The sequence below is a fragment of the Laccaria bicolor genome, genomic scaffold, assembly GCF_000143565.1.
Source record: "Laccaria bicolor S238N-H82 LACBIscaffold_37 genomic scaffold, whole genome shotgun sequence".
Taxonomy (NCBI): Eukaryota; Fungi; Basidiomycota; class Agaricomycetes; order Agaricales; family Hydnangiaceae; genus Laccaria; species Laccaria bicolor.
In genome coordinates, this window is record NW_001889908.1 from 177,406 (window position 1) to 186,056 (window position 8,651).

Here is an 8,651-nt window from a genome sequence, read left to right on the forward strand (position 1 = left end):
CTTGTAGGTTTATGGGGAACTGGCTAAAGGATTCACATGACTTTACATATTGATTGCTATTGCCACATCATCAGCTTTTCACATCATGCCCAAGTTGGCTTTCAAGCCAGAAAAAGCCATTCATAGTAATATCTACTGTTCTGTCTCAATACATTGTTAACTTACATCATGACCTGACTTAAGGATACTTCCAGGGACCAATCAGCTCATCCTATTGCCCTGAAAGAGCTGATATCACAGTTGACTAGGTTTGGGACAGGCAAGTAGCTATCAATGTGAAAGCAGACAGACCAGCAACTATCAATGTGAAATCAGAGAATAGCCTGTCCTGATGTGAAAGGCAACTTGGGTATGATGTCAAAAACTAATCATTTGGTTTGGCAGTAGTAATATGTAAAGCAATTTAATCCTTCAAACCATATCCACATGGACCTAGAACCATGATTTGAGATAGGACAGTAGCTATCAATATGAAGGCATAGAATAGCCTTTCTTGATGTGAAAGACAATTTGTACATGATGTCAAAAGTAAATGCTGCAGCAATGGCAATATGTAAAATCATGTCAATCCTTTAACCTCATCCCCATAACCTATACAGAGTCAAGGACACTATAAACTATATGTCAACTACAAACTTTTGTTCGAATGGTTGTGATGGAATATGTGAAGGACGTAGCGCGCCCATCTTCTTAGAGCGGTTGAACTTGGTTTTCTGACATATGTCACAAGTCTCGCAGAACTTCTCAGTACTTCGGTTCATGCCTTTCCAGAAGAATAGTTCTCTAACTCGTTCCAACGTTTTGACGAAGCCTCCGTGAGCGGCTTCATGTGGAGCTTCATGAATCCATTCTAGCACAAATTGTACTTGAGATCGAGGGACGCAGAGTCTAGTCTCCCAGCGAGTGTCAATAAAGTAGAGTAATCCGTTTGAGCCTTTACGAAAATGAGAAGGGGTGATGGCTACACGTGGGTTCGGAATTTCCTCCGCATAGTATTGTTTGAAGAATGGATCTTCTTCATAACCTTTCATGAAGTCGCTTATAACCTCAGGACTCAAGGCTACTAGTAAGTGGGCTTTACTCTCCCATTCCTCTTCTTTCCCTTCAGGGAGCGCGTCTAACGGATAAGACCATTGATCAATTTCCGGGAAGGCTTTCCTTCGACTCCGTTCCAACAGCGTAAGCCTGTGCATCCAGCAAGTCCTCCGACCAACAAGCTGTAAAAGCTGCTTTGCGAGCCGCTGACTTCCCCATACGATCTTCAGCTTCCTGCGCTACCTTTCGCTTTTCGTCGTCGGAGCTAATGGACTGTAAGTCGTCTCGAACCGGGGAGCTATGCTGCGGAGTCCTTGGTAGTCTGGATAGCGGATCCACGTTGGAGTGCATGCGGCCTGGTCTGTGCACGATCTTTAGACCAGGGTAAGCTGCGAATACCGCCCCCCACGCGGCTAGTCTCCGGTTAGCGTTCTCGTACACCCTCGCCCACTGCAAGGCAGCGTGATCCGTGATGAGTAGGACCTGCTCTCCCTCAATGAACGGCTGGAACTTCACTAAGGCTTCCTTTGCTCCTAATGCTTCCCTTTCTGTCGTGCTGTAATTCCGCTCCGCTGACTTGAGGGTTCGACTCCAGTATGCTACGACCCGCTCGACATGCACCACAGTCTCGTCCAGAGTAGCCCCCCAGGCTGCACCCGGCTCGCCTTCCTCGTATCCCGTAGCGAATGACCGAAACAAGCTCGGAACTGGTGCACTTGCTTCCCATGCTTTTTGTAACCGGTCGTACGCTTGCGTGCCCTTCAAGTCGCTCACCTGGATAGGCTGTACTTGCTGTAAACACGCCCCAAGGGCTATATCAGAAGCGTCGGTATACAGCCGATACAGGCGTCCCTGAATTGGATGGCCCAGCACAGGCGCTCTCGACAAGGTCTCCTTTGCTTCATGAAAAGCCAGCTCATGCTCCGTGTTCCAGTGCCACTTAACTCCTTTCTTCAGCAAGGCAAATAACGGCGCGGCAATAAATGAATAATAAGGAATATACTGTGAAAAATAAACGACCATGCCCAGAAATTTCTGTAAGTCCGCCACGGACGTTGGACGTTCCAGATCCAATATAGCTTTCACTTTCTCCTGATGGGTTGACAACCCTAAGCGCGACACCTTCTGTCCTAGCAGTAAGATTGACGAAAATCCCACAAAGCACTTTGTGGGAGATAAGGTAACTCCGGCTTTAGCGATCGCTCCCAGGACTACATCAAGGTGTGTAAGGTGCTCTTCCCAGGATTTCGAAAATATCACGATGTCGTCGATGTAAACTAGGGCGAAGAGCCAGAGGTATGGAGATAGAATCCCTTGCATGAGACGTTGAAAAATGGAGGGACCGTTGCGTAGGCCAAATGGCATTCTACGGAACTGCCACAATCCCAAGTGACACTGGAACACTGTCTTCTCCTTTTCTTCTTCCTGCATCTTTAACTGAGTGAATCCAGCAAGTGCATCGAACGATGACAATACTTGGGAGCCTGATAGGGCTTGGATGATCTCGGATTGACGTGGTATCGGAAACTCATCCGGGATCGTGTTGGCGTTCAGTTTGCGATAGTCTACCACTAACCGCGCTTTACCGTTCCTGTAGACTACAACAACCGGGAATTCCCATGGGCTTACGGAAGGTTCAATTACCCCTGCTTCGAACCACGCCTTGACTTGGTGGTCTATGACTTCCCTCTTTGCAGGAGAAACACCGTACATAGGCAAGGAAGTAGGGACTGTTCCAGGTTGGAGCGGAATGGAGACTTTGGCGTCAACGTGGCCTAATCTGCCATTTACTCCAAAGGCGGCTGTGTTCCTCTGCAGCACTTCTTCCAGTCTTGGAAGTATCTCGGCCGGTATATCAGGTCCCAGGTTTACCAGCTCTGATACTGGTCCTGATGTGGGGTCCTCCGGCACCGCTGTCGTCTTGGGTCCCCAATGTTCTTCTTCCTCTAACTTGCTATCGAACGCTGTTGAACTAGAAGTATTCTTCCTTTCGGAATCCTGTTCTTTCAAGGTTTCATTGATGACGACCTTGATAGCTTCTGCTGAAGCGGCGAATCTGGGTAAGTCTTCTTCACTCGGATTGTCCAGGTAGGACGAGGGATCTGCTAGTCGGCCAATAATGTCGCCTTTTCGTACATACAGGGGTCTGATGCCTGGGTTAGCTACAGGTAAGACTGGATTCTCCAACGAGATCCAGGTGAACGGCGCTGCTAGGATGTCGGCCGCATCCGTTCCCACTATAACCTTCTCCACCAGCCAGTCCTTCCTTTCTTTTAAAGCACCTGTTACCCGGATTGCTTTCACGGTACCTGGCTCTATCCTAGCGTCTTCCGTCGCATAGACAGGGGATAATTCTTTAGGCATCTCCTTTAGTTCTTTAGCTCGCTTTCTTCTAGCTGTCTTGGTGCGTACGAAAGACTGGGACAGGTAACATTGACGAATCTCGAACCCTAGATCAACATCGTGAGCTGACGACGCCGGAATGATTCTGGCATTGTTATTTAAAGTCACTTCGCAATGTCCCGTAGCGTAACGCTTCACGTGTAACTCGTATGCTGTTTGGAAGTCTTCACCCAGTAAGAGAGGAACTCTCATGCCTTGTACGACGTAAGCTTCTAGCTCGAAACCAACCCAAACATTATCGGTGGTCAGGGTGTATAAACGGGTCTTAATATACCCGAGAACCTTAGCGTGACCAGTGAGGTGGTATAATTTCATCCTCATCCCCTCCTTAGGTTTTGGTAGTGTTCCCAATTGTTGCCAGAACTCTTCTGACATAAGAGTAATGTCAGCCCCAGAGTCTAGACAGGCTTTCACTTCTCCCTTGCCAATAGATTGGACGTGAGCTTTGATATGAAGGGCTTGAGTTCCGAGAGAGCCTAACCCTTCAGGCTTTACTTCCTTCCTTACGGCCATTATGACTTCAGAATCCTCAGGGATGTAGCTGTCTGATTTCGTCCTTCGCGCAGGAGCTGGAGACGTTTTGGGAATTGGGGGAGCCTCCGGATCCTCTATTTCTTCTACAGTCACTTTTCTCGACTCCGTCTTTCGGGCTGACGATGAAGGCAAGGACGAAGGAGAGGGAGAAGGGGAGTTGGTAGACGATGAAGAAGCGGTATCCATCTGATTCCAGTGCAGTCCTTCGTCGTCCGAAGGGGGATCAGGATATCCGACTATATCTTCCTCGTCTGAGAATAGATCCTCCTCTTCCATTCGATCTGAAGCATCGCCTGTATTAGTCGTAGTGGCTAGTTTAGAAAGTTTGAATTTCCGTCGAGTTGTTCTGTTAGCTCGAGGGGGTTCTTCCATTCTATGCTTCCCTTTCTTATTGGATTTCATGTCGAATTTATCTCGTCTTCGTTCGTTTCGCTTCCTCTTATCCTTTACTTCGACGACTTCTGTAGATAGCGCCTCCTTTATGGGTGGTTCGTAGTCAGAAGTATCTGCCATTTCTGCCGAGATAAGGTTGTAGTATTCTACGTCCAAGGCATCTATCTCCTCCTGATCTATAACCACGTCTACCGAATGAGCTGCCTTCGCAAAGAACCTAGCGTTATGAGGACAGTCTCTAAAGAAGTGCTTGGGACTGAGACAAATGAAACAAGGACCGGGGGGAGGAGTCTTGCTGACTACTGAGTCATCGCGGGAGTAGCTGTACCCAGCGAGAGTCCGTCCTTTGGGCCAATCAGTGCGTCTCTTGTTTATTCCTTTCACGACTACTTGTGCTTCTTTCGTCACATTAGATCCCGTCCCGCCCTTGTCTGATTCTTCCGGAGAAACTGCTTCGGCTGTATGAATGGACTTCGCTTTCTCGATGCACAGACTGCTGTAGTACTGAGCAATGAGGTTCGCTTCCATCGCCTTTGCCAGCTTTATCAGCTGCACAATGCTAGGACACGATACCGTGTTGAGAATTGAGCTCCATAGAATCGGTTGCCTATTCATGAGTCTGTGCGTAACGGTAGAGCCGTCCACTTCTCCTGGGTGTAGGACCATGTGGAGGCGGATTCGACGATTGAAGTACTCTTCCGGCGTTTCACGCGAGTGTAAATGTCCTCGACGGAATCGCATCGCATCAAATTCAATCCCTCGGTCGTTGAGCCATTCATCGTTCATGAAATGATCATGCATTCCTGTCATCAGACATTCCCAATCTTGAGAATAGTAAGCTTGGTCCTCCATCGGCAACGTCATCCACCATCCTTTCGCCGAACCCGTCCATCTTATCGGGGCTATCTGTCCTATTTCCTTGAAGAGTCTTTTCGATAGCCGGGCCAGTAGAGCGATCTCCATAATATAATCAATCATAGTAGTGGGGTTTCCATCCCACTGCGGTATCGTTCCTATGTTAATTTTATTATTCAACTGCCATTCCCCTTTATTTCGGTCATGTCCAGGGTTCTTTTCAGGGTCTACGCCGTAATTGGTTTCGTCTCCGGGAGGATCTCCTCCAGGAGGCCCCTGTCCTGAATTTCGCGCATTGTTGTTAAAATGAGGAGGGTTTTCGCGATTTGGTCTATGAGAATTTCTGGATCCTGACGGCGATCCTCCTCCTGAAGGTCCGTCCCCATCAGGAGGGCCTCCGCCATTCGAAGGTTTCCCATTTCGTCCGAAATTCACATAGATGGAACTAAACGTGGTCGTAATCGGCTGTGCTGATGCCGCAGCAGGGCGATCCACGTGAGGACTGGCGAAGCGAGCGCTTTTATGGGTTTGTTGAGTTTTGGCTCGGGAGCTACGCGGACGACCGGGTTGGACTGTGACCCATGGATTACGGGGATCGGTATCCTCATGACTTTTCCCTCCATCGCCTCCCATGTTGGAGTTGAGACCAGAGAAGTGACTCAGTGGGTGGTCACGGTTTATCGCCATGGAAATCGAGGTCGGCGGGGGAACGCGTCTACGGTCTTTTGAAGACACACTGCCGAATACAGAGGGTAGATTTGAATGAGCTCCGGGTAAAGAGCCTTGTGTACGACTCCACGCTCGGGGTGAGTCTAGCTGCTCATCATACTGTAGCTGCGGATACTGAGCTGGTCTCTTTAGATAAGGAGGACTGTTGATCGCTCGGCCAGCATTGACCCATTCCTCGACTAACTGGTCCTTGTAGCTTCGTAGATGCTCTGGTAGCCCTCTTTGATAGTCCTCCCTCATAGCATGCCTAGCCACTTCAAAACGAGGAGATAGGAGGCCGTAATTCGATCGTATATCCGAAAAGGTCGAGTTATACGAATGATTGGTAAGAGGGTTGTGAAATTGCCCGAAAATGGCTCGGATCGTATTAAGGTCCTGTCGTACGTGGTTTACTGCGCCCTTGCATCGTATTTGCAGCGTATAGAAGCTTAATTGTATATGATCTAAGTTGTCTCCCATAGCCAGCTGTTTGAGGATAACAAATCCTTTATCGATACTAAAGGAGCGTCGCGTGGACCGGTCCAGCAACAAGTCCACTGCTGAAATGATTTGAGACATCCCTAGCGTTACTTCGAAGGTATGCATCAAGATCTTGTAATGCAAGGCGAAATAGGATTTCCCGTTTTCCGGTAGTAATTCCACGTTGTCTCTGGTCAAGTTTATCACGCATAGCAATTGCGCGTAATCTTCTAGAGACTCCCATTCGAAATTCTGGTGCTGCGCTGTCCAGCGGATGACGATGTCACGAAATGGTATAGTCTGGTCCAAGGTTAATCCTGGGAGTGCTCCGTCCACAACTCCGTACGCGGATAAAGGATCGGTGTCCTCCTCTGGGTCCCATGGGTGGTGACATCGAGTTGTGTTCGACTACTTCTCGCGTGGTGAGCCTTGAGGAGAAGTCAAGGGAGGCTGACTACGTGTCAGCGCTTATCCTGTTAAGTGAGCAGTTGCAGGGTGCTCAGCCGGCCGGACATGTTGATAGTAAGGTACGCGAGCCTGTAAGGCTTGCGTTGACGTGAGACGCTAGTCGTCGTGCATGGGATGCAAAAGGTGTGATTCAAAAAGATAAAGTAACCCTAATGTAGGGTTCTAATTCATATATACAATCTTCAACTATAGACAATAGTAAACACGGCGCGTGATGTCAATGATAGAGTCCGCAATAATACTACTTCACACCTCCGATCTATCAACGATCTCCTAAACAAGCTTAAAGGAGCCACAGTGTTCACGAAGCTAGATATCCGATGGGGATATAACAATGTCCGAATTAAACAAGGTGATGAATGGAAAGGTGCCTTCATCACTAAAAGAGGACTATTCAAACCAACAGTAATGTTCTTTGGATTGACCAATTCACCCACAACATTCCAAGCCATGATGAATGACTATTTCCCCGATATGATTGCCCAAGGATGGGTTTTGATCTATCTCAACGATATTCTCATATTCTCCAGAGACCCCAGACATCAACATGGACAAACTGAGAAAGTTCTAACAAGACTAGAAGAAAAGGATTTGTTCCTTAAACCAGAGAAGTGCGTTTTCAACACAAGAGAAGTCGAATACCTGGGTTTCATCATAAAACCAAATGAAATCTCCATGGACCTGACAAAGTTAGCTGGAATACAAGACTGGATTCCACCGAAGAATGTAAAAGGCGTCAGATCATTTTTAGGATTTGGCAACTTCTACTGAAGATTTATTGGCAACTACGCAGAAACTGCCAAACCCCTGAACGAACTTACTAAGAAAACAAAAGTTTTCGAATGGTCACAAGAATGTCAAACAGCCTTCGATAACTTAAAGAAGAAGTTTCTAGAGAAACCCATCCTAATCATCCCTGATCCAACAAAACCATTTTACGTTGAATCAGATGCGTCCAAATGGGCTACAGGAGCCGTTCTCTGACAAAGAGATATGAACAGAGATTTGAAACCATGCAGTTACATTTCTCACAGTTTTACTCAGTTAGAAAGGAACTATGACATATATGACAGAGAACTTCTAGGCATCATACGAGCCCTAGAAACGTGGAGACACTTTCTAGAAGAAAGTCCACACCCTGTAACAGTATTTTCAGATCACAAGAATCTGACATACTTCCGAAAAACGCAGAAACTGAACCGCCAACAAGCCAGATGGAGTTTATACCTATCAAGGTTTAATCTTCAACTCATTCACGTTCCTGGATCAAGAATGATCCAATCCGACGCCCTATCCAGACGACCAGATCACGTCCCTGACAATGACGACGATAATGAAAACCTTGTCTTACTCCCAGACAAGATATTCATTAATCTTATTAATGTTGAACTTGCAAAAATGATTGAGTCAACAACAGCTTCAGACAAATTAGTAAAGAACATATCAGATGTTCTTTCTATGAAAGGAATTCCGCCGATTAAATCAAGCCTTTCCAATTGGAAAATAGAAGATGGAAAACTTTTCTATCAAGACCGATGCTACATTCCTGATAGTAACGGAATACGGAAACTCATCATACAAGAGTTTCACGATTCACCAATGACCAGACACCCCGGATAAGACAACACATTAGAAATGGTGCAAAGACATTACTGGTGACCAAGATTACGCCACTTTGTATATGAATATGTTGCAGGATGCGCCACGTGTCAACAGAACAAAATTAACACACATCCTACGCAACCACTGACACAACCAATTAAGTTCACAGCAAC